We start from the raw sequence: 26905 nt of genomic DNA on the forward strand, positions 1-26905 counted from the left end.
CTCAACACAGTATCCCCAATACGAAATCTGGAAGCACAGTATGTGACATTGAAAATATACATCATGAAATAACCGCACTTTGGGATCCATAGAAACCGTGATTGGTGGTTGCAATGAATGGCCGAATCTTAGCTAAGTAGCTTTGGGGTAGCTGCCAATGTAACAGCTCAGTTGGGATATGGTTGCAGCATAGGACACAAATTCTAATACAAAAGATACACTGTTCACTCATGCCAAGGCCCTGATCTACAAGCATTTGAAAACATACTGTAAAGGGTTACCTAGATATTTATTAAACAGTAAAAACAGAAGTGAAAACTAGGGGAAACACCTTACCTAATCTACTCTAACTACTCATTACCCACAAATGTCCCTAACTAACCTAAGCTAAACTTACTTATCACATTTAACGAAACAATCTAAACACCAACCCCCAACCCCCTTGGCCCTCCCTCCTCAGGGTCTTCTTGATGGAACGAACCCGCCGGTTGACCTGTGCCACCTCCTGCTGCTGTCTAGTCATCTTACGTAGGACACAGTCCAAGTTCCTTTGCATCTGAGCAAAAGCAGCAAGGTCAATGGCTGCAGCAGTGGTGGTCTGGGTGCCAGCCAAGGACGTATCGGCCCGTGTTGTAGCAATGGCTGTAGGCTGCCCTGCAGGTGGTACTGTGACTGGTCCTGGAGCAGTTGCAGTTGATGGTCCCGCAAAGGTCCCAGCTGCTGTTGGTGCCACTTGGGTGGTAGTGGTGGTTCTGCTGGTGGTGGCTCTGGTAGACACAGAAGGGCCCCCGATATCTCTGGGCCACGTTGCGGTAACCAGACTCGACATCAAGTATGTGGCAGTATCGCATTGCCCGCTGTTGAAACTCCCTAACCTGGATGGGAGTCATATTTGCAGCTGTTAAGACAAATAGAAAATCAAACATTAGGTACTGCATTGTGTGAAATGGCACAAGAAGTAAATCAGACAATACATCTAATGTACTTGTAACAGCACATATCATCATACAGATCATTGATTGTCCCTGAGGAAGTACATGGCAAGCCAGCCTACAAAGGTCCTATCATACATAGCACATCCAAACCCTACAAGATGGGTAACAACTGGCATGATTTTGGCATCATAGTTCTCACAGTTGTCAGCTAAAAATCATGCTGCATATCCTCCACCACTGCCAGTGCAACAAATGTCATTGTACTGGATGGCAATCTAGGGCCACAAGATCTGCGAGTTGTAAATGGACTTGCCAGTATAGCAAGCATGTGCTAATCATGAGCGGGTAAACTAGGTTCAGGCAAGTGATTTACTGATTTACATGTTTGTGTACCAAACATGTATCATCAGTCCTAGGTACACTATTCACAACCCTACGCCTGTGTCTGGAGGGGGGGTGGACAATCAACTAATAATTTCTAACAACAAGAACACCCAGGAAGCGTAGGAAAGCTGGACATGGGTTTGGCCCAGCACACACACCATAGGTAAGGAGGATCTCCAAATAGTAGACAGCCAACCCTTGGACAATCCCATCAAAACTTATGCTTGGAAATGCAGACCTTTGTCCACATCATTTACTGCCAGTAAGCCATGACTTACAACAAACAGAGATGCAAGAACACCTCTGGCCATGATTTGCATGCACACCTAGGCCATTGTACTCAAGTGCCACATACTCGTAGCACTACATGTGGAGGTACATGCTGCTAGGAAGTTTAACATACAGTTCAACATGTTCATTAGTGAATAGGGAAGCAGAAGTCTGTGGGTAAGACTTTGGCATCCCTATTCTTGGAGAATTCGGGTCTGACTGGCTGACTAATTCACTAATATGGTCCACTCCTACTTTTTCTGAATCAAGTTTTATCCACATGACTCATCCCTATTCACATTGCCTTGCCTACAGGACTGACCTAGAATACCTAAATAAGACAATAGGATAAGGATTGGCCAACTCAAAGATGGTGATACAATTATATGAGTCCATCACACATCACCAGCAAACACAACATATAACAGAAACACTTACTGGAGATATCTGGGTCCTCAAATCGAGCCAATCGAGTGTAGGGTGCCGGTCCACCTGTAAGGCATGGAAGGGAGAAATGTGCTCAATGTCTGTGCACTGTACAACAATTCAAATGACAAATACTATGTGTAAGAATAAATCAGAAAGTAAAGCCTCTCAAACATGATGATACTGCATCCTACATACCACGGCAAACATGTACAGACCCAGGGACTCCAGTGAGTGATACACACATATCTGCACACATGAAGTGGCCCTAACTATCATGTGGTGGCAAACATGCTCCTTCATTAGTGCGCAGATAAAATCATGGAGTGTATTCGTCTCATCCAAAGCCACTTTCCGTGAGGACTGCATTACCAGTCAACCAGCCATTGTGACTATGACCAATTTCAGACACACAGGTACAATGTACAGAGGGCCAGGGACAGTTGTTAGCCCTCAATTTGTATCAGTTTCTTCATTTGATGTGGCACAGCTATGATGAGTTGCACCAACCATAGAGATATGAACCCATGTGCATACCTTTTGCCTGCCATCCCTAATTTAAATGTGGCACTACAAACTCCAAATATCAGTCTAAGATGTTAGCTGAGCGCAGCTAGAACTTGTTACGTATGTGTCCAAATCCAGATCAGACATGTATCCCATGATCAGTTTCCTGACACACTCACCGACGAACACACATGAAACACATGTTTGCGCCACATTGCTATCATCAATTGACATGAAGCCTGCACTGATTTTCAGGCTCCTGTTGTGTTTATAAAGTTAGTCTAGCTGTTTCGTCAACAAATGACGGTAATGTGTCGGAAATTTCAATACCTCACAGGCAACTGTGGCCTGTATCGATACATATTTTGCACCAGATTTGTGTTGCTGTTTGACACAAAGGCGGCGCAAACTTACTAAATACAAATGTCCAAATGTATTTAGTAAGTTTGTGGAGCTCTTGCTTCCAAACAGCTCGCAATTGCGGTGCTAACAAAATAGAAATATGGCCCTGTATGTTTTACTAGCATTCTACATGCTCTACAACATTGCTGGCAGATATTGTGAAAATCAGCAAATGTCACTACAGAGCATTTAAATGTGCACATTAACATGCTTTGTAATCACCAACAGGGCCACCAATCACAATCCCCAGGTGGCCCAGCAGATCTTGCTACCTGGATACAAGGTCAGCCCAGCAGTGCTTCAGCTGGTGGTCGTTTCGTGGTGTGTTGTATACCCTCTGCAGATGATGCAACACCTTTGCCCACCGGAGCCTCCGTGCCTCAGTGCGATACCTTTGGATCACACAACCACCTGCCTCAATCATCAGGGGTAGGAAATGGCACACCATCCAAATGAACCCACCCAGCTCCTCCTCTCCCTTCCTGCCAAGACGAGGCGTACCCAACATAATGGTACAAAAAAGAAATACGGGGATAAAGGGGAACAAAGGAGAATAGGGGGAAAGTAGGACAGGAAAAATTAAAAAAGGTGCAAACACAGCCCAACTATACCCAAACTACCACTACCCACAACAGACTCCCAACACAACAAAGATAATTGTTGACGACACAAATTACTACAAAAACACTCAGACAGGATACCACAGACAGGTTTTATACACAAAAAGACAATTAAAAGACCACACTGGAGACAAAATCACTAAATGCACAGAGACAAATCGAGACACAGTGTAAGGAAATGCCTCCTTGGCATGGTTGCCCCCTGACTTTTTGCCTTTGCTGATGCTATGTTTACAATTGAAAGTGTGCTGAGGCCTGCTAACCAGGCCCCAGCACCAGTGTTCTTTCCCTAACCTGTACTTTTGTATCCACAATTGGCAGACCCTGGCATCCAGATAAGTCCCTTGTAACTGGTACTTCTAGTACCAAGGGCCCTGATGCCAAGGAAGGTCTCTAAGGGCTGCAGCATGTCTTATGCCACCCTGGAGACCTCTCACTCAGCACAGACACACTGCTTGCCAGCTTGTGTGTGCTAGTGAGGACAAACCGAGTAAGTCGACATGGCACTCCCCTCAGGGTGCCATGCCAGCCTCTCACTGCCTATGCAGTATAGGTAAGACACCCCTCTAGCAGGCCTTACAGCCCTAAGGCAGGGTGCACTATACCATAGGTGAGGGTACCAGTGCATGAGCATGGTACCCCTACAGTGTCTAAACAAAACCTTAGACATTGTAAGTGCAGGGTAGCCATAAGAGTATATGGTCTGGGAGTTTGTCAAACACGAACTCCACAGCACCATAATGGCTACACTGAAAACTGGGAAGTTTGGTATCAAACTTCTCAGCACAATAAATGCACACTAATGCCAGTGTGCATTTTATTGTAAAATACACCACAAAGGGCACCTTAGAGGTGCCCCCTGAAACTTAACCGACTATCTGTGTAGGCTGACTAGTTTTAGCAGCCTGCCACAAACCGAGACATGTTGCTGGCCCCATGGGGAGAGTGCCTTTGTCACTCTGAGGCCAGTAACAAAGCCTGCACTGGGTGGAGATGCTAACACCTCTCCCAGGCAGGAATTGTCACACCTGGCGGTGAGCCTCAAAGGCTCACCTCCTTTGTGCCAACCCAGCAGGACACTCCAGCTAGTGGAGTTGCCCGCCCCCTCCGGCCAGGCCCCACTTTTGGCGGCAAGGCCGGAGAAAATAATGAGAAAAACAAGGAGGAGTCACTGGCCAGTCAGGACAGCCCCTAAGGTGTCCTGAGCTGAGGTGACTCTGACTTTTAGAAATCCTCCATCTTGCAGATGGAGGATTCCCCCAATAGGGTTAGGATTGTGACCCCCTCCCCTTGGGAGGAGGCACAAAGAGGGTGTACCCACCCTCAGGGCTAGTAGCCATTGGCTACTAACCCCCCAGACCTAAACACGCCCTTAAATTTAGTATTTAAGGGCTACCCTGAACCCTAGAAAATTAGATTCCTGCAACTACAAGAAGAAGGACTGCCCAGCTGAAAACCCCTGCAGCGGAAGACCAGAAGACGACAACTGCCTTGGCTCCAGAAACTCACCGGCCTGTCTCCTGCCTTCCAAAGATCCTGCTCCAGCGACGCCTTCCAAAGGGACCAGCGACCTCGACTTCCTCTGAGGACTGCCCCTGCTTCGAAAAGACAAGAAACTCCCGAGGACAGCGGACCTGCTCCAAGAAAAGCTGCAACTTTGTTTCCAGCAGCTTTAAAGAACCCTGCAAGCTCCCCGCAAGAAGCGTGAGACTTGCCACACTGCACCCGGCGACCCCGACTCGGCTGGTGGCGATCCAACACCTCAGGAGGGACCCCAGGACTACTCTGATACTGTGAGTACCAAAACCTGTCCCCCCTGAGCCCCCACAGCGCCGCCTGCAGAGGGAATCCCGAGGCTTCCCCTGACCGCGACTCTTTGAACCTAAAGTCCCGACGCCTGGGAGAGACCCTGCACCCGCAGCCCCCAGGACCTGAAGGACCGGACATTCACTGGAGAAGTGACCCCCAGGAGTCCCTCTCCCTTGCCCAAGTGGAGGTTTCCCCGAGGAATCCCCCCCTTGCCTGCCTGCAGCGCTGAAGAGATCCCGAGATCTCTCATAGACTAACATTGCGAACCCGACGCTTGTTTCTACACTGCACCCGGCCGCCCCCGCGCCGCTGAGGGTGAAATTTCTGTGTGGGCTTGTGTCCCCCCCGGTGCCCTACAAAACCCCCCTGGTCTGCCCTCCGAAGACGCGGGTACTTACCTGCAAGCAGACCGGAACCGGGGCACCCCCTTCTCTCCATTCTATCCTATGTGTTTTGGGCACCACTTTGAACTCTGCACCTGACCGGCCCTGAGCTGCTGGTGTGGTGACTTTGGGGTTGCTCTGAACCCCCAACGGTGGGCTACCTTGGACCAAGAACTGAACCCTGTAAGTGTCCTACTTACCTGGTAAAACTAACAAAAACTTACCTCCCCCAGGAACTGTGAAAATTGCACTAAGTGTCCACTTTTAAAACAGCTATTTGTCAATAACTTGAAAAGTATACATGCAATTTTGATGATTTGAAGTTCCTAAAGTACTTACCTGCAATACCTTTCGAATGAGATATTACATGTAGAATTTGAACCTGTGGTTCTTAAAATAAACTAAGAAAAGATATTTTTCTATATAAAAACCTATTGGCTGGATTTGTCTCTGAGTGTGTGTACCTCATTTATTGCCTTGTGTATGTACAACAAATGCTTAACACTACTCCTTGGATAAGCCTACTGCTCGACCACACTACCACAAAATAGAGCATTAGTATTATCTCTTTTTGCCACTATCTTACCTCTAAGGGGAACCCTTGGACTCTGTGCATACTATTCCTCACTTTGAAATAGTGCATACAGAGCCAACTTCCTACATTGGTGGATCAGCGGTGGGGTACAAGACTTTGCATTTGCTGGACTACTCAGCCAATACCTGATCACACGACAAATTCCAAAATTGTCATTAGAAATTGATTTTTGCAATTTGAAAAGTTTTCTAAATTCTTAAAAGACCTGCTAGGGCCTTGTGTTAGATCCTGTTTAGCATTTCTTTTAGAGTTTAAAAGTTTGTAAAAGTTTGAATTAGATTCTAGAACCAGTTGTAGATTCTTAAAAAGTATTCCAACTTTTAGAAGCAAAATGTCTAGCACAGATGTGACTGTGGTGGAACTCGACACCACACCTTACCTCCATCTTAAGATGAGGGAGCTAAGGTCACTCTGTAAAATAAAGAAAATAACAATGGGCCCCAAACCTACCAAAATACAGCTCCAGGAGCTTTTGGCAGAGTTTGAAAAGGCCAACCCCTCTGAGGGTGGCAACTCAGAGGAAGAGGATAGTGACTTGGAGGACAATTCCCCCCTACCAGTCCTATCTAGGGAGAACAGGGTCCCTCAAACCCTGACTCCAAAAATAATAGTCAGAGATGCTGGTTCCCTCACAGGAGAGACCAACACCTCTGAAATCACTGAGGATAGCCCCAGTGAAGAGGACATCCAGTTAGCCAGGATGGCCAAAAGATTGGCTTTGGAAAGACAGATCCTAGCCATAGAGAGGGAAAGACAAGAGATGGGCCTAGGACCCATCAATGGTGGCAGCAACATAAATAGGGTCAGAGATTCTCCTGACATGTTGAAAATCCCTAAAGGGATTGTAACTAAATATGAAGATGGTGATGACATCACCAAATGGTTCACAGCTTTTGAGAGGGCTTGTGTAACCAGAAAAGTGAACAGATCTCACTGGGGTGCTCTCCTTTGGGAAATGTTCACAGGAAAGTGTAGGGATAGACTCCTCACACTCTCTGGACAAGATGCAGAATCTTATGACCTCATGAAGGGTACCCTGATTGAGGGCTTTGGATTCTCCACTGAGGAGTATAGGATTAGATTCAGGGGGGCTCAAAAATCCTCGAGCCAGACCTGGGTTGACTTTGTAGACTACTCAGTGAAAACACTAGATGGTTGGATTCAAGGCAGTGGTGTAAGTAATTATGATGGGCTGTACAATTTATTTGTGAAAGAACACCTGTTAAGTAATTGTTTCAATGATAAACTGCATCAGCATCTGGTAGACCTAGGACCAATTTCTCCCCAAGAATTGGGAAAGAAGGCGGACCATTGGGTCAAGACAAGGGTGTCCAAGACTTCAACAGGGGGTGACCAAAAGAAAGGGGTCACAGACTCCCCAGGGGAAGGGTGATGAGACAACCAAAACTAAAAATAGTAAAGAGTCTTCTACAGGCCCCCAAAAACCTGCACAGGAGGGTGGGCCCAGAGCCTCTTCACAAAACAATGGGTACAAGGGTAAAAACTTTGATCCCAAAAAGGCCTGGTGTCATAGCTGTAAACAGCATGGACACCAAACTGGAGACAAGGCCTGTCCCAAGAAAGGTTCCACTCCAAACTCCCATCCAGGTAACACTGGTATGGCTAGTCTCCAAGTGGGATCAACAGTGTGCCCAGAGCAAATCAGGGTCCACACTGAAGCTATTCTAGTTTCTGAGGGTGGGGTGGATTTAGCCACACTAGCTGTCTGGCCGCCTAACATGCAAAAATACAGACAGCAACTCTTAATTAATGGGACTAGAATAGAGGGCCTGAGGGATACAGGTGCCAGTGTCACCATGGTGACAGAGAAACTGGTTTCCCCTGGCCAATACCTGACTGGAAAAACTTACACAGTCACCAACGCTGACAATCAGAGAAAAGTACATCCCATGGCAATGGTTACTTTAGAATGGGGAGGGGTCAATGGCCTGAAACAGGTGGTGGTCTCCTCAAATATCCCAGTGGACTGTCTGCTTGGAAATGACCTGGAGTCCTCAGCATGGGCTGAGGTAGAATTAAAAACCCATGCAGCAATGCTGGGTATCCCTGAACTGGTGTGTGTGAAAACAAGAGCACAATGCAAGGCACAGGGTGAACAAGTAGAGCTGGAGTCTGGAAAAATGGCCCAGCCTACCAAGAGAACAGGAAAGTCAGTTGGGAAACCAACTGCAACACAGCAAAAGAAAGGGAACCTCTCTTCTCAGGAAGAAGTTCTGCCCTCTGAGGGAACTGAGCCTTTGGAGCTTGAACCTTATCAGGTTGAGCTCTTAGGCCCAGGGGGACCCTCAAGGGAGGAGCTGTGTAAGGGACAAGAAACCTGTCCCTCTCTTGAAGGCCTTAGGCAGCAAGCTGCTGAAGAGTCCAAGGGCAAGAAAACTGGAACCCATAGGGTCTATTGGGAAGATGGACTCCTGTACACTGAGGCCAGAGACCCCAAACCTGGTGCCACTAGGAGAGTGGTAGTGCCTCAGCTGTTCAGAGAGTTTATCCTAACATTGGCCCATGACATTCCCCTTGCTGGACATTTGGGACAAACCAAGACGTGGGAGAGGTTAGTCAACCACTTCTACTGGCCCAATATGTCCAACATGGTTAAGGAGTTTTGCCTCTCCTGCCCCACCTGTCAAGCCAGTGGTAAGACAGGTGGGCATCCAAAGGCCCCCCTCATTCCACTTCCAGTGGTGGGGGTTCCCTTTGAAAGAGTGGGTGTGGACATAGTTGGTCCACTAGAACCTCCCACAGCCTCAGGAAATATGTATATCCTGGTAGTAGTGGATCATGCTACCAGGTATCCTGAAGCTATTCCCCTTAGGTCGACTACTGCCCCTGCAGTAGCCAAGGCCCTCATTGGTATCTTTACCAGAGTGGGTTTCCCTAAGGAGGTGGTGTCTGACAGAGGTACCAACTTCATGTCAGCATACCTAAAGCACATGTGGAATGAGTGTGGAGTGACTTATAAATTCACTACACCATACCATCCACAAACTAATGGCTTGGTTGAGAGATTCAACAAGACATTAAAAGGCATGATCATGGGGCTCCCAGAAAAACTCAAAAGGAGATGGGATGTCCTCTTGCCATGCCTGCTTTTCGCTTACAGAGAGGTACCACAGAAGGGAGTAGGATTCTCACCCTTTGAACTTCTGTTTGGTCATCCTGTAAGGGGACCACTTGCCCTTGTTAAAGAAGGCTGGGAGAGACCTCTCCATGAGCCTAAACAGGACATAGTGGACTATGTACTTGGCCTTCGCTCTAGAATGGCAGAGTACATGGAAAAGGCAACCAAAAACCTTGAGGCCAGCCAACAGCTCCAGAAGTTTTGGTATGACCAAAAGGCTGCACTGGTTGAGTTCCAACCAGGGCAGAAAGTCTGGGTTCTGGAGCCTGTGGCTCCCAGGGCACTCCAGGACAAATGGAGTGGCCCTTACCCAGTACTAGAAAGGAAGAGTCAGGTCACCTACCTGGTGGACCTGGGCACAAGCAGGAGCCCCAAGAGGGTGATCCATGTGAACCGCCTTAAGCTCTTCCACGACAGGGCTGATGTCAATCTGTTGATGGTAACAGATGAGGATCAGGAGGCAGAGAGTGAACCTCTCCCTGATCTTCTGTCATCAGACCCAAAAGATGGCACAGTAGATGGAGTGATCTACTCAGACACCCTCTCTGGCCAACAGCAAGCTGATTGTAGGAGAGTCCTACAACAGTTTCCTGAACTCTTCTCCTTAACCCCTGGTCAGACACACCTGTGTACCCATGATGTGGACACAGGAGACAGCATGCCTGTCAAGAACAAAATCTTTAGACAATCTGACCATGTTAAGGAAAGCATCAAGGTGGAAGTCCACAAGATGCTGGAATTGGGAGTAATTGAGCGCTCTGACAGCCCCTGGGCTAGCCCAGTGGTCTTAGTCCCCAAACCTCACACCAAAGATGGAAAGAAAGAGATGAGGTTTTGTGTGGACTACAGAGGGCTCAATTCTGTCACCAAGACAGATGCCCATCCAATTCCAAGAGCTGATGAGCTCATTGATAAATTAGGTGCTGCCAAATTTCTAAGTACCTTTGACTTGACAGCAGGGTACTGGCAAATAAAAATGGCACCTGGAGCAAAAGAAAAGACAGCATTCTCCACACCTGATGGGCATTATCAGTTTACTGTTATGCCCTTTGGTTTAAAGAATGCCCCTGCCACCTTCCAAAGGTTGGTGAATCAAGTCCTTGCTGGCTTGGAGTCCTTTAGCACAGCTTATCTTGATGATATTGCTGTCTTTAGCTCCACCTGGCAGGATCACCTGGTCCACCTGAAGAAGGTTTTGAAGGCTCTGCAATCTGCAGGCCTCTCTATCAAGGCATCCAAATGCCAGATAGGGCAGGGAACTGTGGTTTACTTGGGCCACCTTGTAGGTGGAGGCCAAGTTCAGCCACTCCAACCCAAGATCCAGACTATTCTGGACTGGGTAGCTCCAAAAACCCAGACTCAAGTCAGGGCATTCCTTGGCTTGACTGGGTATTACAGGAGGTTTGTGAAGGGATATGGATCCATTGTGACAGCCCTCACTGAACTCACCTCCAAGAAAATGCCCAAGAAAGTGAACTGGACTGTGGAATGCCAACAGGCCTTTGACACCCTGAAACAGGCAATGTGCTCAGCACCAGTTCTAAAAGCTCCAGATTATTCTAAGCAGTTCATTGTGCAGACTGATGCCTCTGAACATGGGATAGGGGCAGTTTTGTCCCAAACAAATGATGATGGCCTTGACCAGCCTGTTGCTTTCATTAGCAGGAGGTTACTCCCCAGGGAGCAGCGTTGGAGTGCCATTGAGAGGGAGGCCTTTGCTGTGGTTTGGTCCCTGAAGAAGCTGAGACCATACCTCTTTGGGACTCACTTCCTAGTTCAAACTGACCACAGACCTCTCAAATGGCTGATGCAAATGAAAGGTGAAAATCCTAAACTGTTGAGGTGGTCCATCTCCCTACAGGGAATGGACTTTATAGTGGAACACCGACCTGGGACTGCCCATGCCAATGCAGATGGCCTTTCCAGGTTCTTCCACTTAGAAAATGAAGACTCTCTTGGGAAAGGTTAGTCTCATCCTCTTTCGTTTGGGGGGGGGTTGTGTAAGGAAATGCCTCCTTGGCATGGTTGCCCCCTGACTTTTTGCCTTTGCTGATGCTATGTTTACAATTGAAAGTGTGCTGAGGCCTGCTAACCAGGCCCCAGCACCAGTGTTCTTTCCCTAACCTGTACTTTTGTATCCACAATTGGCAGACCCTGGCATCCAGATAAGTCCCTTGTAACTGGTACTTCTAGTACCAAGGGCCCTGATGCCAAGGAAGGTCTCTAAGGGCTGCAGCATGTCTTATGCCACCCTGGAGACCTCTCACTCAGCACAGACACACTGCTTGCCAGCTTGTGTGTGCTAGTGAGGACAAACCGAGTAAGTCGACATGGCACTCCCCTCAGGGTGCCATGCCAGCCTCTCACTGCCTATGCAGTATAGGTAAGACACCCCTCTAGCAGGCCTTACAGCCCTAAGGCAGGGTGCACTATACCATAGGTGAGGGTACCAGTGCATGAGCATGGTACCCCTACAGTGTCTAAACAAAACCTTAGACATTGTAAGTGCAGGGTAGCCATAAGAGTATATGGTCTGGGAGTTTGTCAAACACGAACTCCACAGCACCATAATGGCTACACTGAAAACTGGGAAGTTTGGTATCAAACTTCTCAGCACAATAAATGCACACTAATGCCAGTGTGCATTTTATTGTAAAATACACCACAAAGGGCACCTTAGAGGTGCCCCCTGAAACTTAACCGACTATCTGTGTAGGCTGACTAGTTTTAGCAGCCTGCCACAAACCGAGACATGTTGCTGGCCCCATGGGGAGAGTGCCTTTGTCACTCTGAGGCCAGTAACAAAGCCTGCACTGGGTGGAGATGCTAACACCTCTCCCAGGCAGGAATTGTCACACCTGGCGGTGAGCCTCAAAGGCTCACCTCCTTTGTGCCAACCCAGCAGGACACTCCAGCTAGTGGAGTTGCCCGCCCCCTCCGGCCAGGCCCCACTTTTGGCGGCAAGGCCGGAGAAAATAATGAGAAAAACAAGGAGGAGTCACTGGCCAGTCAGGACAGCCCCTAAGGTGTCCTGAGCTGAGGTGACTCTGACTTTTAGAAATCCTCCATCTTGCAGATGGAGGATTCCCCCAATAGGGTTAGGATTGTGACCCCCTCCCCTTGGGAGGAGGCACAAAGAGGGTGTACCCACCCTCAGGGCTAGTAGCCATTGGCTACTAACCCCCCAGACCTAAACACGCCCTTAAATTTAGTATTTAAGGGCTACCCTGAACCCTAGAAAATTAGATTCCTGCAACTACAAGAAGAAGGACTGCCCAGCTGAAAACCCCTGCAGCGGAAGACCAGAAGACGACAACTGCCTTGGCTCCAGAAACTCACCGGCCTGTCTCCTGCCTTCCAAAGATCCTGCTCCAGCGACGCCTTCCAAAGGGACCAGCGACCTCGACTTCCTCTGAGGACTGCCCCTGCTTCGAAAAGACAAGAAACTCCCGAGGACAGCGGACCTGCTCCAAGAAAAGCTGCAACTTTGTTTCCAGCAGCTTTAAAGAACCCTGCAAGCTCCCCGCAAGAAGCGTGAGACTTGCCACACTGCACCCGGCGACCCCGACTCGGCTGGTGGCGATCCAACACCTCAGGAGGGACCCCAGGACTACTCTGATACTGTGAGTACCAAAACCTGTCCCCCCTGAGCCCCCACAGCGCCGCCTGCAGAGGGAATCCCGAGGCTTCCCCTGACCGCGACTCTTTGAACCTAAAGTCCCGACGCCTGGGAGAGACCCTGCACCCGCAGCCCCCAGGACCTGAAGGACCGGACATTCACTGGAGAAGTGACCCCCAGGAGTCCCTCTCCCTTGCCCAAGTGGAGGTTTCCCCGAGGAATCCCCCCCTTGCCTGCCTGCAGCGCTGAAGAGATCCCGAGATCTCTCATAGACTAACATTGCGAACCCGACGCTTGTTTCTACACTGCACCCGGCCGCCCCCGCGCCGCTGAGGGTGAAATTTCTGTGTGGGCTTGTGTCCCCCCCGGTGCCCTACAAAACCCCCCTGGTCTGCCCTCCGAAGACGCGGGTACTTACCTGCAAGCAGACCGGAACCGGGGCACCCCCTTCTCTCCATTCTATCCTATGTGTTTTGGGCACCACTTTGAACTCTGCACCTGACCGGCCCTGAGCTGCTGGTGTGGTGACTTTGGGGTTGCTCTGAACCCCCAACGGTGGGCTACCTTGGACCAAGAACTGAACCCTGTAAGTGTCCTACTTACCTGGTAAAACTAACAAAAACTTACCTCCCCCAGGAACTGTGAAAATTGCACTAAGTGTCCACTTTTAAAACAGCTATTTGTCAATAACTTGAAAAGTATACATGCAATTTTGATGATTTGAAGTTCCTAAAGTACTTACCTGCAATACCTTTCGAATGAGATATTACATGTAGAATTTGAACCTGTGGTTCTTAAAATAAACTAAGAAAAGATATTTTTCTATATAAAAACCTATTGGCTGGATTTGTCTCTGAGTGTGTGTACCTCATTTATTGCCTTGTGTATGTACAACAAATGCTTAACACTACTCCTTGGATAAGCCTACTGCTCGACCACACTACCACAAAATAGAGCATTAGTATTATCTCTTTTTGCCACTATCTTACCTCTAAGGGGAACCCTTGGACTCTGTGCATACTATTCCTCACTTTGAAATAGTGCATACAGAGCCAACTTCCTACACACAGCCACACAGTCAGGAAATATCACAGACTGCAAAGTGAAAGTGAAAGCACACCCACTGTACCTATTCTGTAAACAGGATATCCTATTACATCAGTTCTTGCCTAAAATAGGGTGCGTTTTTATTGTCATGCGTCAAAATATTATGACGCTTGTAGTCTGCGCGTCATTTTTTATTGACGCACAGGAGTAGATTTGACCCGCATCCATATGTTTCAAAATTGTTTCAAACTTAACCAATTTCCAGCTGTACAGTGTGGAAAATACCGCTCAGGGCCAATGGTTGTTTCAGGGCATTATGTGTCATTTTTTGCGCGTATGCGGCAAAAAGTCTTGTATTTACTGGGTTTGGGTCATTTTACAATTTTAATGATACATTACAGTTGTGACAATACTGAGATAGGCTGATTGCACCCACTTTGGGCATGACGGTGTATGGGCACATGTGACACATCCTACTACTGCGGACCATGATCCGCTACTTGATGTACAGGATTTTCACTCTTGACTGACGCAATAGATGGCCAAACGTGTAGGCTACATATATGTATTACACAAATTGGGCATGTTTGGCGTCAGGAGAGGATAGCAAGGTGACGCACATAGGTACAATTACTCAATGCCTATGGGTCAATGTGTGTGGTTTGGCTACTAATATTGTTGTTGACCCACTGTGTGGCCATCACAAGATGCATTATAGCAAATATGCTTGTATGCATGTGGAGTCAACGTGTCCAACACCCAGATGCAAGTCAATGTGGAAATGAGAGAGGACATGTGTTAGTCATACATGTAGCAACAACTGCTGTGTGCACTTTCTAGTTTTTGGGTAACATAAACACCACAAATGACAAAGCATGCACTGGATAGATAGCGGACGGTTGTTCATGTCATTGTTCCAAAACTTGGGCCTCACATGTCCTGGAATGTTGGATACTACTTCCTAGGCACTTGTTGGTGAACCCACCATGAGTCAGGCACGTGTACATACTAAGGCCCTCATTCTGACCCTGGCGGTCGGCGGAGAGACGGCGGTCGGACCGCGAACAGACCGGCGGTATTAAAAATGGCATTCTGACCGCGGCGGTCCCCGCCGCGACCGACCGCCACTTCTCCACTCCGACCGCCACGGCGGTCATGACCGCGGGGCTGGAGTTTGCGCACTCCGGCCCGGCGGTCGTCCCAAGACCGCCAAGGGTATTATGACCCTGCCTACCGCCGCGGTTTCTTGCGGGCGGGAACCGCCGTGCGAACCATGGCGGTAAGCACTATCGGGGCCAGGGAATTCCTTCCCTGGCACTGATAGGGGTCTCCCCCACCCCCCACTACCCACCCGAGTCCTCCCCCCACACCCTCCACCCCCCTGCCACCCCCCAGAGGTGGTACGAACCCCCTCCCCACCCCCACCCCGACATGCACATACATGCACCCCGACATGCACACACCCCCAACATGCACATATACACACCCCCTACACACACATACACAACGGGGACACATACCCGCACACATACATGCAGACATGCGCACCTGCCGAACAGCACACATTACCCATAGACACAGCAGCACCCCCCGCCCGCATACACGCACTCACACACCCCCTCTACACACTCACACGCACACCCCCATGCACGCCCACATCACACAACACCCCCCCACCCCCTCCCCTCACGGACGGTCAACTTACCTTGTGCGTTGGTCCTCCGGGAGGCGACGGGAGCCATGGGGAGGTGACCGCCAACAGAAGACCGCCACACAGAAATGTGGGTCGTAATTCTGTGGGCGGTGTTCTGCTGGCGTGGCGGTGGAGGTTGACCAGTCTCCACTTTCCCGCCGACCGCCAGTGTGGCTGCTGGCGGTTTTCCGGCGGAACGCTCCCAGCGGTCAGAATGCGCACAGCGGCATACCGCCGCGGTCGGCGGTCTTCACCGCGGCGGTAACTCGGCGGTCTTGCGAAAAGACCGCCAAGGTCAGAATGAGGGCCTAAGTGGGTACCGTGTTTGTGACACAGAGAGCCAAAGATAAACCACATTTGTTATGTCACGCCACAGTTGAGGTCATATAACTAAGCCACAACTCTCCTGTGGCAGTGGAGGACCAGCAGACCAAGCAGCACGTGGCCACATATTTCCAGTGATCAAATGCACAGAGGTGTCTGGTTCATGTGTGTGGGCCAATGTCTGTATATTTTTAGGAGTCTATGTTGTCACAGTTACGTCCAGGTCTAGTCATGAGTCTGTGGTGGCTATTCCTGTATCTACTAAGTATCCTTCGGAGATCAATGAGGAATTGAGAACCCACATGGGGATGGTCCTACCCTGTCACTGCAGACGTGTTATGAGACTGTCAACAGGGCAACCTTGGTGTGCCGAGTAAGATAATATCTCAGGATTCTTGTACTGGCAGATGTCATCACAACATTTGTACACAGGTTGGCCTCTAAAATTCCCACTGCATCTGGGAACATCATAGCCTCTGTGCTGATTATTCTTGCAGCTATTCACCACGCACAGCCCATCAATATGTTGTGAGCAATGTGAATCAGCGTGTGGACTGTCGGGGTCCTAACATGTGTGGACATTTCATGCACATTATTTGACGTTGCTGGTTCTGCTGGAGGCACCAAACCCAATCCCTGCATACGGCCATGGTACACTGTCACAATTTGTCACTCATGCATACATGAGACCCAGACAAGAGATAGGCCATGATTTGGATATTTGGAGACAAGTTCCCAACAATGGTACGATAAATAAACAGACTGCGCAATACAATGTATTTGAGTATGCATTGTAGACCCACCTGAAAAAATACCCCAGGAGGAATGTGAGGGTTGGGAAAGCAACTATGATACAAATGTAGCCACAAGGAACCTTTAGGGTAACACACAGACAGGAGCCAGTCAGGCTAACAGGATGCAGGGTCAATCAGGATCCAGACATTTCACAAAGTAAATACTCATTGGTCTGACTGAGACTGGTCAGAGGAGGAACAAGACAGTTGAAATGGAAAACTGTGTTTGTCCTGTGTTATGGAAGGTGACACATTAACCCAAGGGCTGTATTACACAGTTGACTTACACAGCAATGCATAACACAGTTATAGATAAAATGGCAGCTTCTATGCTGTTCCAAGCATCTGCTTGACGCACATTCGGCGCAAACGGAGTATAAATATGCCCCTTTATATGCAAACATATCTGAGAGAGAGTAAAGTGCTGGACATGTGCAATAAAAATTGTAGACTGTGCTTGAGAAAAAGCACCTTTGCCAGAACTACTTTTCAGTACTTATAACTTTAAATGCTGCCTGACATGTTCAAAGAATGAGGAAAACATACAGCCTGAAAGGGTTTATTATTAAAAGAGATATACAGTCTGTCCCTTCAAGAGTACAATGGTTTCTATATCCCATGATGCCTACCACTGTCTGTTGCCAGTTGTTTACAGTTCTTTTTTCTGGCTTGTGAGTGGGATACTGAAACACTAGGTGTTTTTTCACCACTTGTTCTGATGATTTTCTCTCAGAACTTGCCGTCATGTATCGTTGTTCATTCTTAAGAAGCCTTAAAAGCTGTGTTTTTCATTTTGTTCTCCAATATTTTTCTGTCATAAGGCCTTCACATCTCGTGAAGTGCCCCTCCTGCAGTAGACCCTCTCAAATATGCATGATTTGCCCCCTCCCCCCCAGCTTCTCACTCTGTGAATGTTTTTCTAAAATGTCTTAACTGACATTAAAGGGAAGAGAAGGCAACAGGCTGTGAAGGAATCGGGGAGACTTTGGGAAAAGGGAAAAAGGAGAGTGACAAGGCCACAAAGGTGGTGCCTCCTCTCTGGCTGTTCCTTCCATTGCTATATTCCATAGAGGGAATTCCAAGAAGAGGAAGTCAAAGAAGGAGGAAAAAAACATTGCCAATTGCCTACCGATCATCTGCATTTAGCTCAGTGTTGAAGATTTTGACATCAGCAAAGTGGACATTGCCAACATGCTTGACAACGAACCATTTGTGGTTGATGTGAACACCATACGTTCTGTCATTTCACTTGCTTCAGTAACACAACTTATTGGCACACTATTTAGGGTAAGAACACCTTTCAGTATCACAGAAATTAACATTTTCGATATTAAGCTATTTACCCTGAGTATATTCCTGGGAAAAGGCTGAGAGTTTCTCCATCACTGATCAGTCTAGATCAGTCTCTAGAATCATTACGTCCTCTTCAGTTCGAGTACCACCTAAGGATCCTGAACAGGTGCCTTTGCAGCACTTTTTGCTTCCACATTCTCCTTAACTACTGAAGCCTGTGCTAGTTTCTAAACATACTTTATGACTCCTGTAAGGAAGTGACCATCCAGGCCTAGGTATTCTCTAACACTAAAAAAATCCAGTGAAGGATTCTTCTCTCCTTTCAAGGGATTAAGATATGCATCAGCCGTCATTAAAACATAGATGCAAAAGATGTATTTCACAATTGCCCACAAGATCTTTCCACTTGAATGACTGTGATACATTCATATATTTTATGCCCACATCAGTGCATAATTTGTGCCTGTGCTTGCCAGTGCGTGACACCGGCACATAATTCCTTACACTGGCACTTAAGTAGAACAGTCCACCACACAATGGCACTGTCTGTTTTTGAGGTGCAGCACATCAGTTTAACAATTAAATAAACATTTAAAAAATAATTCTTGCTCATCCAGACCATTCTTACTGCTGGGGGTGGCCTGGAATTGTCCAAACTTTACATTTATAGGAGTGCAATGTTTAATGAGTGGATTTATACTGCCATGTGGCAGGGATAGCAGCTCCAGCTGGTAGTGAAAGCTGCAGTGGCTGCCTGAGCAATACCCAGGGCCCTGGCACTTGTTTCTTTACAAATTAAGCACTGGCTTCCATCCGTAACAGGATCTTACCGAAGTGTTTCACCTGCAGATGACATCTCCTGAGTCCATGATGTCTTTGTATAAGGTGCCATGGAACAAAATATTCCCTTAGAAACTCCACAGTGTCTGTCATTAAAACCCTTCAACTAGGAGCTTCCTATTGCCTCTTATAGCACTAATTTCCTGTTTAATAAAGAAATACAAGTCAACACAGTATGATCTTGTGTTTTTGAGGTCAGATCCAAAATGTGACTCTTATTGTTTTGGCAGTACAGAGAAGGCATACTTTAGGTCCATTAACATTAGCTCCTCCAGTCGTGAAGAGCAAAAGAATAGATGTAACTAGAAAGACTATGCACTGAAAACACCTAGTGCGACCGCTATTACTTTGATTTTACTGGGAGCGTTCAGAAATTCTCTGATGACCTGCCAGTATTCATAGTTGGTTCACGAAGGCTATCTTCTGTGCAACTAGGTTATTAGTCTGGCAATTGATTTGTATAAACTGACGAACCCCAGTTGGCAGTACCCTGAAACTTTCCTCTTGGTTATTTCTTACCTTGCTGAAACTAGATGCTCAGCTAAAGAACCTTGGTCTACCTTTATCAGGTTCTGCTCACTTTGGCCAGTACGCTGAAATGCAGTAAACTAGCTAAAGAAATGCAGCAGATGTTAAATAAAGCAGATATGTTGGCCTGGAGAAAAATAAAAATGTATTTAAATCTCAGTACACAGAGATCACCAATACTAATCATGACAGAGGGTTCAATAACCTCCCTGGTCTTATCTGCCACATTTCATTTTTGTTCCAGCTGATTGTACATGTCTTCAAAGTATGTTGCAACCTCCATAGTTAGGTCATATCTTGGAGCAACTAGACACATCACAAAGAAAAAATGTTTCCTTTGCAGGAGAGCCTGCCATCGATCTCGGAGAAGTATCACTTTGTATTGAAGATCACAGAATTCCACAGCTTGCTGGCTATTCTATGCTGGAGTGACTAGCCTATCACATATGCATTAATCCCACTGCAAGGTTGCACATGTGAACACTGTAACAATGTCTAGAAGATAAATGGACTCAAAAACATAACAATTGGGAAGCTAAACTGCAACTTTTCCTAGCAGTAAAGTATACCTCGATCATGGTGGTGCAAGAGAAAGAACCTGTTAGAGGGAGTTCCCTTTCTGTAAAAGACTCCAACTCAGTCATTAATAACGGATGCATCCCATGGAAGCTGGGGAGCCGACCTGGGCAATCTGTCAGTGCAGAGCCTCTGGACAGAGGAGGAGAGAAAGTACCATGTGTGTATGTAGTGTTTAAATGGCGCAAACCTAGCTAAAAGGCAGGGGAACACTGGGCAAGCAAAGACACAGCCAGCATGTAATTGGAGGATTAGCTGGTTATGAAGAGTAGGCTGTTGCTGTGTCATGATGTAGTGTTCTTCAAACATGTATGTCTTTAACTCTTTCCCAAATCAGAGCAGGGCTGGGGGAGTCCTATGAATTTGGGGATGGTGTTCCAGATCCTGAGTGCATAGACCAATCAAAAACAATTTCATGGATCTCAAGGCGGCCATCTAGTTCTGACTACCATACTGTCTCTGATGATGTACATTATCTTCAAGCAAACAGACAAAACCACTAGGAGACACTATCTAAACTTATATAGAGGTACGAAGTTGAGGCACCTATCTCTGGAAGCACAGAAGACTTTGACATGACCTCTAGCAAGAAGGTTGCCGATAAAAGCAGTCCAGGTACCCAGAATAAAGAATCACCAGGTAGGTATTAAAAGCGGCTTTATTAAGAAAACTACAAATGGGACCTAGACAACAACGTCATTTTAGAATGGGAGTTCCCACAAATAGAGCTAATTGCCATGTTACAGAATTCCAAAGCTTTGCATGTAGAAGATTGGAGCCAGGTTGTCTAGTCAGTGTATTTGGATAAACCATGTGTCAGAAACACAATAGTTCAATGAGGTATCATTCTCATATCACGAACCTCTATATTTCTTAAAGAGGACAATGTTATTCACCTATGAATATTCAGGTCTCACATGTGTACACAAACAATATGTAGTCAATTATTAATTTCCAATAAATCAGTTTCAGACAAATAAAAGATAAGTTGCCAAAACACAAATTGATAACCATGATTACACAATGATTTGTTTCCAGAAATGTTTCAATAAATGGAAGTTTTTTCATAAGATCCAGTGCTCACACATGCGAAAGAGAGTACAGTAGTAAGTGACAATTAGAACAAAGTGCATCAGAGAGAAAGACGTATGACTCCTAAATCCTTCCATTGTTTCTTACATTTGGGACCAATTAGAGGGGTCTCCGTACGTCCATGTCCGACGGCGTTTTGATCTCAGATCAATAAGAGGTCATCATCAGGGCAGTGAGCACCAAATAGCTAAAAATATATACACAGAAATTAATTATTGGAAATGAAAATGGCTGGTTTGAAACCTGTCAAGAGAATGGCATTAAAATAGAACTAGCCTAACTTGGTCCAGTTGCTGCATGGGAATACTCTAATCCAGCAAGGGCTTTTCTTAGTTGACTCTGTGGAATGTTAATAAAGCCAGACCTAATCATTCAGAAATCAAAGAAGGAAATTAAATAAAAGGAAGGGGGTTTGAATAATCCTACCCCATTAAGAATCAAAGGGACTCCGGGTTCAGAGGGGGCTCCTTCTCAAAGTACATCAATTTTATTTAAAAAGGACAGACTCAATCCAGAGGTTCCAAATAATTGAATTTATAAGGGAAAAACCCCAAATATATTACGGACTCTTACCAAATGAAGAATCCATTACCCCTGGTTAATGTTCATTCACGGTCACTAAGGAGTCATTTAAATGTCATGCAGGAACGCCCAGAAGCAGATCAAGAGAACGCATGGCGAAGCAATTGCACACACTGTGTTGGTAGGAATTCAAGCTGGAAGTAGAGGCTGGGTTACGTAAAGGATTCCAGGTGAGTCAATGAGAGGAATGTGCACAGTGTCACCCGTACCCTTAGCAGGCTTAGTGGGAGCGGCCTGAGAGGAGCAGTGCGCATGACTGCACGCATGCTCCCAGTGAATCTATGTAGGTAGAGGAGTTAGATGATTAACTAGTCTATTCCTGTCACCGTGACACAATCAAAAGCTAAAAAGTGGACAGAAAGGGCGTGATGACTCCAGGCTCCCTAAACTTAACAATAACATGCCAAAGTTGCCCAAACAAAAAAAAAACAGAAAATTGGGCAACAAAATACCAATACTTGACAACTAGGAATATAAACATGAACAAAACATACAAAATGTACAACCACAACACATTCAACAATTTTGTGCATAATGGGGCTCACCCAGGTGTATCAACAGTTCAGGAATGTATTCTACATAAAGATATTTACACAGCTGTATCTATACAATCCAACAATAGATTGCATAATTATGGCAACATGAAAGGATCGTAAAGTAAGATACATATAATAACATACAAGAGAAGTTATGACCAGAAGAGGGAATGTACTTAAACATTAAAGGACCCAAAACAGTAAAAAAAAACCTGAAAGAAGTTTCATAAACAATAAAAATGATGTGCATACAGGGTTATTCACAAAGTACCCAAAGGATTATTTGCAAATTTCTGCTTGCACAGTATAGGAATTAATTACACAAAAAGCAATGTATTCAGTCTTTAAAAGGGATGCAAAGTTACATGATGTGAACAGTTATAATATTGCATTCCATTCTTCCATTGTGTTTAGACCCTTGGCGATTGGTTGACATCTAAAGATCCTTTTGCATTCCAGTCTGTTCAGCAAGGATTCAGTATCTTCCTTCTTAGGCTAAGGGGTCTGACAGTGTTAATAACTTACCACTGAAACTCATTCTCAGAGTGTGTGACACGTACAAAATGTGTAACAAATAGTGCAGTACTTTCCTTTATTTGGTCTGATAAACCAGTCACATATATTTCTCTTATCTGCTAGTTCCATTGATTCCATCAGTTATGTTGAACTTCAGAATTTCCAACTCAGGAATGATCCTTTCTGCTTCCGAATGGCCCAGACAATAATGGTTACCAAATCTACTGCAAAGGTCACTAAAGATATGCAGGAGACTGCCATGCAAATAAAATCGACTCTGACCTTCTTAAATTAGGCAGCATGTCCCCTGAAACCAGATAATCAGGGCATCTAAATGTACGGCAAGCATGGACGGACATTCTAACGGAAGCAAAAAGACCACCAACAGGAGATTCTTATGCTTTCAAATGGAAAAGATTTTGCCTATGTGGCCAACATTATGACCATAATCCCATCTCCTGCCCCAAAAAATGTAATTCTATCATATTTATTGCATCTTACTAAATCTAAACGGCAGTCTGCTTCAATCAGAGCCTGTCTTGCAGCAGTAACAGCATAGAGAAAGACTATCACCAAGCTTCCACCTTTAAGATGCCAGTTATTAAATATTTAATGAAAAAGTTATTCTTCAGATAAGAGCACCTTCACCTCTTTGAGATCCTAATTTGGTACTCTCAAAATGTATATGGACCACATTTGAGCTCATTCACAATGCATCATTGCAGCACCTATCATGGAAGACAGCTTTCCTACTCACATCAGCAAGTAGAATGAATGGGCTTCACTCTCATTCAGCTGTTGAGCTCTGTGCAGTTTGTATCCCAAAAAGGTAGTAATGAGAACCGGCCCTTCCTTTTTACCAAAAGTCCCTGCCGTATATGTCAGTCCATTGCTTTGCTAGTTATCTTCAGTAAATAAGCTACAGCCAGCTGAGGGCTCCCTACCTGCTGCAGAGGTCAGGAGGGTTTTGCGCTTTTATTAATACAAGTCATGAAAATCTAATCAACTTTTATCAACTACGACCTATTACGTTTAGGCTTAAACATCTTGAAGCAATCACGTCTTCTTTGGATTGTTTGATATAAAATAAAGTAAGATATAAAATAAATCATTCCTCTGCCCACTAATTTGCTGTGTCCTTAGACTTTGGGGCAATGCATAAATCAATAAAATGTACTGTGTCAAAGGCAACAGAGACACTGTCATTCAGCAGAAATTATGTAAGTCCAGCTCAAACTACTCTGGCTCAGCCCCCGCCCCTGACTCCACCAGCTCAGCTTGTTACCACACCAGAGAGATGGTGAACAGCTTTCTCCCAGTGGTTCCGCTCAGCCACAGGATATTCAAGATTGTTTTGACATTGTTGCAATTCACTGACCTCTGGTAAGTAATGTGCCTTGTATAAAACACCCTTGGATTGGAATTCTTGGGCTTGCTTGAGTTCCACTAAAGACTGCAACTTCCACTGGTGCCATCGTAAAAGCTGGTTTCAAGCCAGAAAGACATGCTGTGAATGCTAGGCTTATGAGATGGGTGGGTAGATCCACTTCATCAGATACTAGGAACTGAAAGTCCAGCTGGCATATACTCTTTCTGATGGATACAAACTACCTGTGGATTCCTCACCTTATGAGTTCACCCTTGCGCCAGCATCCGATGGAAAATCTTCTTCCCAGCTCTGTACGTCGACGAGGACGTCACAATTGCACGGTTTCACGCAACTCTGTCTGACGTCACCCTGCCAATAAGAGGTCCTCGCTGGCGTGCTGACATCAGTTCCCTTTTTTCCATGCCTTCGACGCTAACGGTTTTCTCCTAGCTCTCGCTTCTGTTGAAGGTGTTCCATCATGTTTCTATCTGACTTGTTAGTTACAATGTCTCGTCCTAGGAAGTAAGCCACGCCGAGAGTGCGGGGGTCGCATGTCGGTCACTGACCCTCATGACGATTGTCTTTGGTGTCTTAGCTCTGAGCGTGATGTCGAGGAGTGTGTGTCTTGCCAGAGCATTGATCCAAAGGCTTTGAAGGAAAGGGAGGCCAAACTCTTTTTGGCCAAGGCGAAGAAGGGTCATAAGAGCCATCGTAGGTCCTCTTCCCATGCTTCTTCGAAGAAGCATAAGAAACAGCGCTGTCACGACTCTTGCGTTGTTTGGCTTGGAGCCGATCAAGAGCAAGGTCTCCATCTTGTCGGCGCCGTGCAACGTGGGAGGTGAGTCCAACGGTGACTCCTCAACCCAGAGCCCTGAGGCTTCTCCAGCGCCGTCAGTCTTCGAGGTAGTGGCACCTCTGGACAGTCCCCGATTTTCACCTGCTGCTCATGAGTCCAATGTTCAGCAAGCACATCTGCAATAGGGAGACCAGCGGTGTCCTGCCTCCCCGGCTCCGGGAGTGGATTCGGCGGCATTTTTGAATGCCATGTTCTCAATGTTCAGTGCGATGGCCCCTGCTGGTGCACCGGATGGTCCCACGGGTCCGTTGGCATTTTCGTTGGGCTCCCGTTTATGGCATTCTATCCGCCTGAGGGTGCCGGACCGGTGCCGATGACGTAGCCTCGAGGCCCTGTGGTGATTCCCATGATGTCGCCTTCCAGGTCTATGGTGCAGATTTCATCAGTGATGGATTAAACCGAAGTCAACCTTCCTCTCCTGTTCCATGTCAGGTATTGAAGCCGGTGTCTTCGACGTCGGACAATTCTGTGTTGACGCCGAGGTTGGAGGCTAGACTGAGGTCACGCAGAAAGGCCTTGCGACTCTTAGAGGAGGAAGAGTATCAAAGGCAGTTGTTGGAGGAGGGGGAGATTGTGGAGCCCTTGGGAGAATATCAAGGGCTGGATTCGACCAGTAGGCTTGACACTTCCCCGGAATGGGACTTGTCTTCACCGGGGGAGTTCACAGAGGAGGCGGCTTCTTTTTACACAGTGATTAGGAAGGTGGCAGACTTTTTAGATCTTCCATTGCCTGCTGCGAACATTTTAACGGAGGTCCTGCATCCTTCTTCGAATTCTGCGGATCCTTTGCTTCCATTCAACGATATGGGGCCCATATTAGAGCCCATATTAGAGCTTTGGAGGAAGCCTGTGTTGTCACCTGCTGTGAATAGATCTGTAGCACGGAGATACAGAGTGGCGCCTGGTGATCCGGGGTTTTTATCAAGACATCCTACCCCGGAGAGTGTGTGATTCAGGCCTCTTGCTCTACACGGTCTGCTCCAGGCTCCTTCCCTGTGATTCCATCAGACAGGGAATCCAAACAGATGGAGCAATCCGCAAAGAAGACTTTCTTGCCTTGCAGCATGGCTCTCAAGGCTGCAAACGCTACCTGTGTGCTGGGTAGATATGTCCACGCCCTCATGGACTCCGTGAAGGCCATGGTTACTGACCTGCCGCAGGACGTACAGAGACCATTCGGTGAACTCCTATCTGATGCGCACGCTGCGGCAAAACAAATAATCCAGTCTGGTCTGGACTCTACGGCCTCGGTGGCCAGGGCAATGGGTACATCTGTTGCTACCAGAAGGCACGCTTGGTTGAGGTCCTCTGGGTTTTCTTCAGATGTACAGACCACTTTATTAGATTTGCCCTTTGATGGGGAAAAAATTAAAGCGCTCTAGGGCAGAGTCCGCTTTATTTCCAGTCGGGCCACGGCAAAGTCCTTGGGTCTGCAAGCCTCCTTTGCTACCCCTTTCAGGTCCTTTCGAAGGTTCAGGGGGTTTGGGCGTGGAGCCGTTTATCGAGGGTGTAAGGAAATGCCTCCTTGGCATGGTTACCCCCTGACTTTTTGCCTTTGCTGATGCCAAGTTATGATTTGAAAGTGTGCTGAGGCCTGCTAACCAGGCCCCAGCACCAGTGTTCTTTCCCTAACCTGTACTTTTGTTTCCACAATTGGCACACCCTGGCATCCAGGTAAGTCCCTTGTAACTGGTACCCCTGGTACCAAGGGCCCTGATGCCAGGGAAGGTCTCTAAGGGCTGCAGCATGTCTTATGCCACCCTAGGGACC

At 46.9% G+C, this 26905-nt stretch overlaps 1 protein-coding gene and 1 long non-coding RNA gene across 5 annotated transcripts in view; one reads left to right on the plus strand and one right to left on the minus strand.

The window, feature by feature from the left end:
• ZNF821 (zinc finger protein 821) overlaps positions 1-26905 on the plus strand; it is a 420332-nt gene that overhangs the window by 193460 nt on the left and 199967 nt on the right. The gene's annotated exons all lie outside the window — the stretch shown is intronic.
• Positions 326-21444, minus strand: LOC138267391 (uncharacterized). Its single transcript, XR_011199790.1, has 3 exons — positions 21364-21444; positions 2028-2081; positions 326-898 (listed from the first exon to the last, which is right to left on the minus strand). It is a non-coding gene; the product is annotated as an uncharacterized lncRNA (long non-coding RNA).

Source organism: Pleurodeles waltl, chromosome 12 (assembly GCF_031143425.1).
Source record: "Pleurodeles waltl isolate 20211129_DDA chromosome 12, aPleWal1.hap1.20221129, whole genome shotgun sequence".
NCBI lineage: Eukaryota > Metazoa > Chordata > Amphibia > Caudata > Salamandridae > Pleurodeles > Pleurodeles waltl.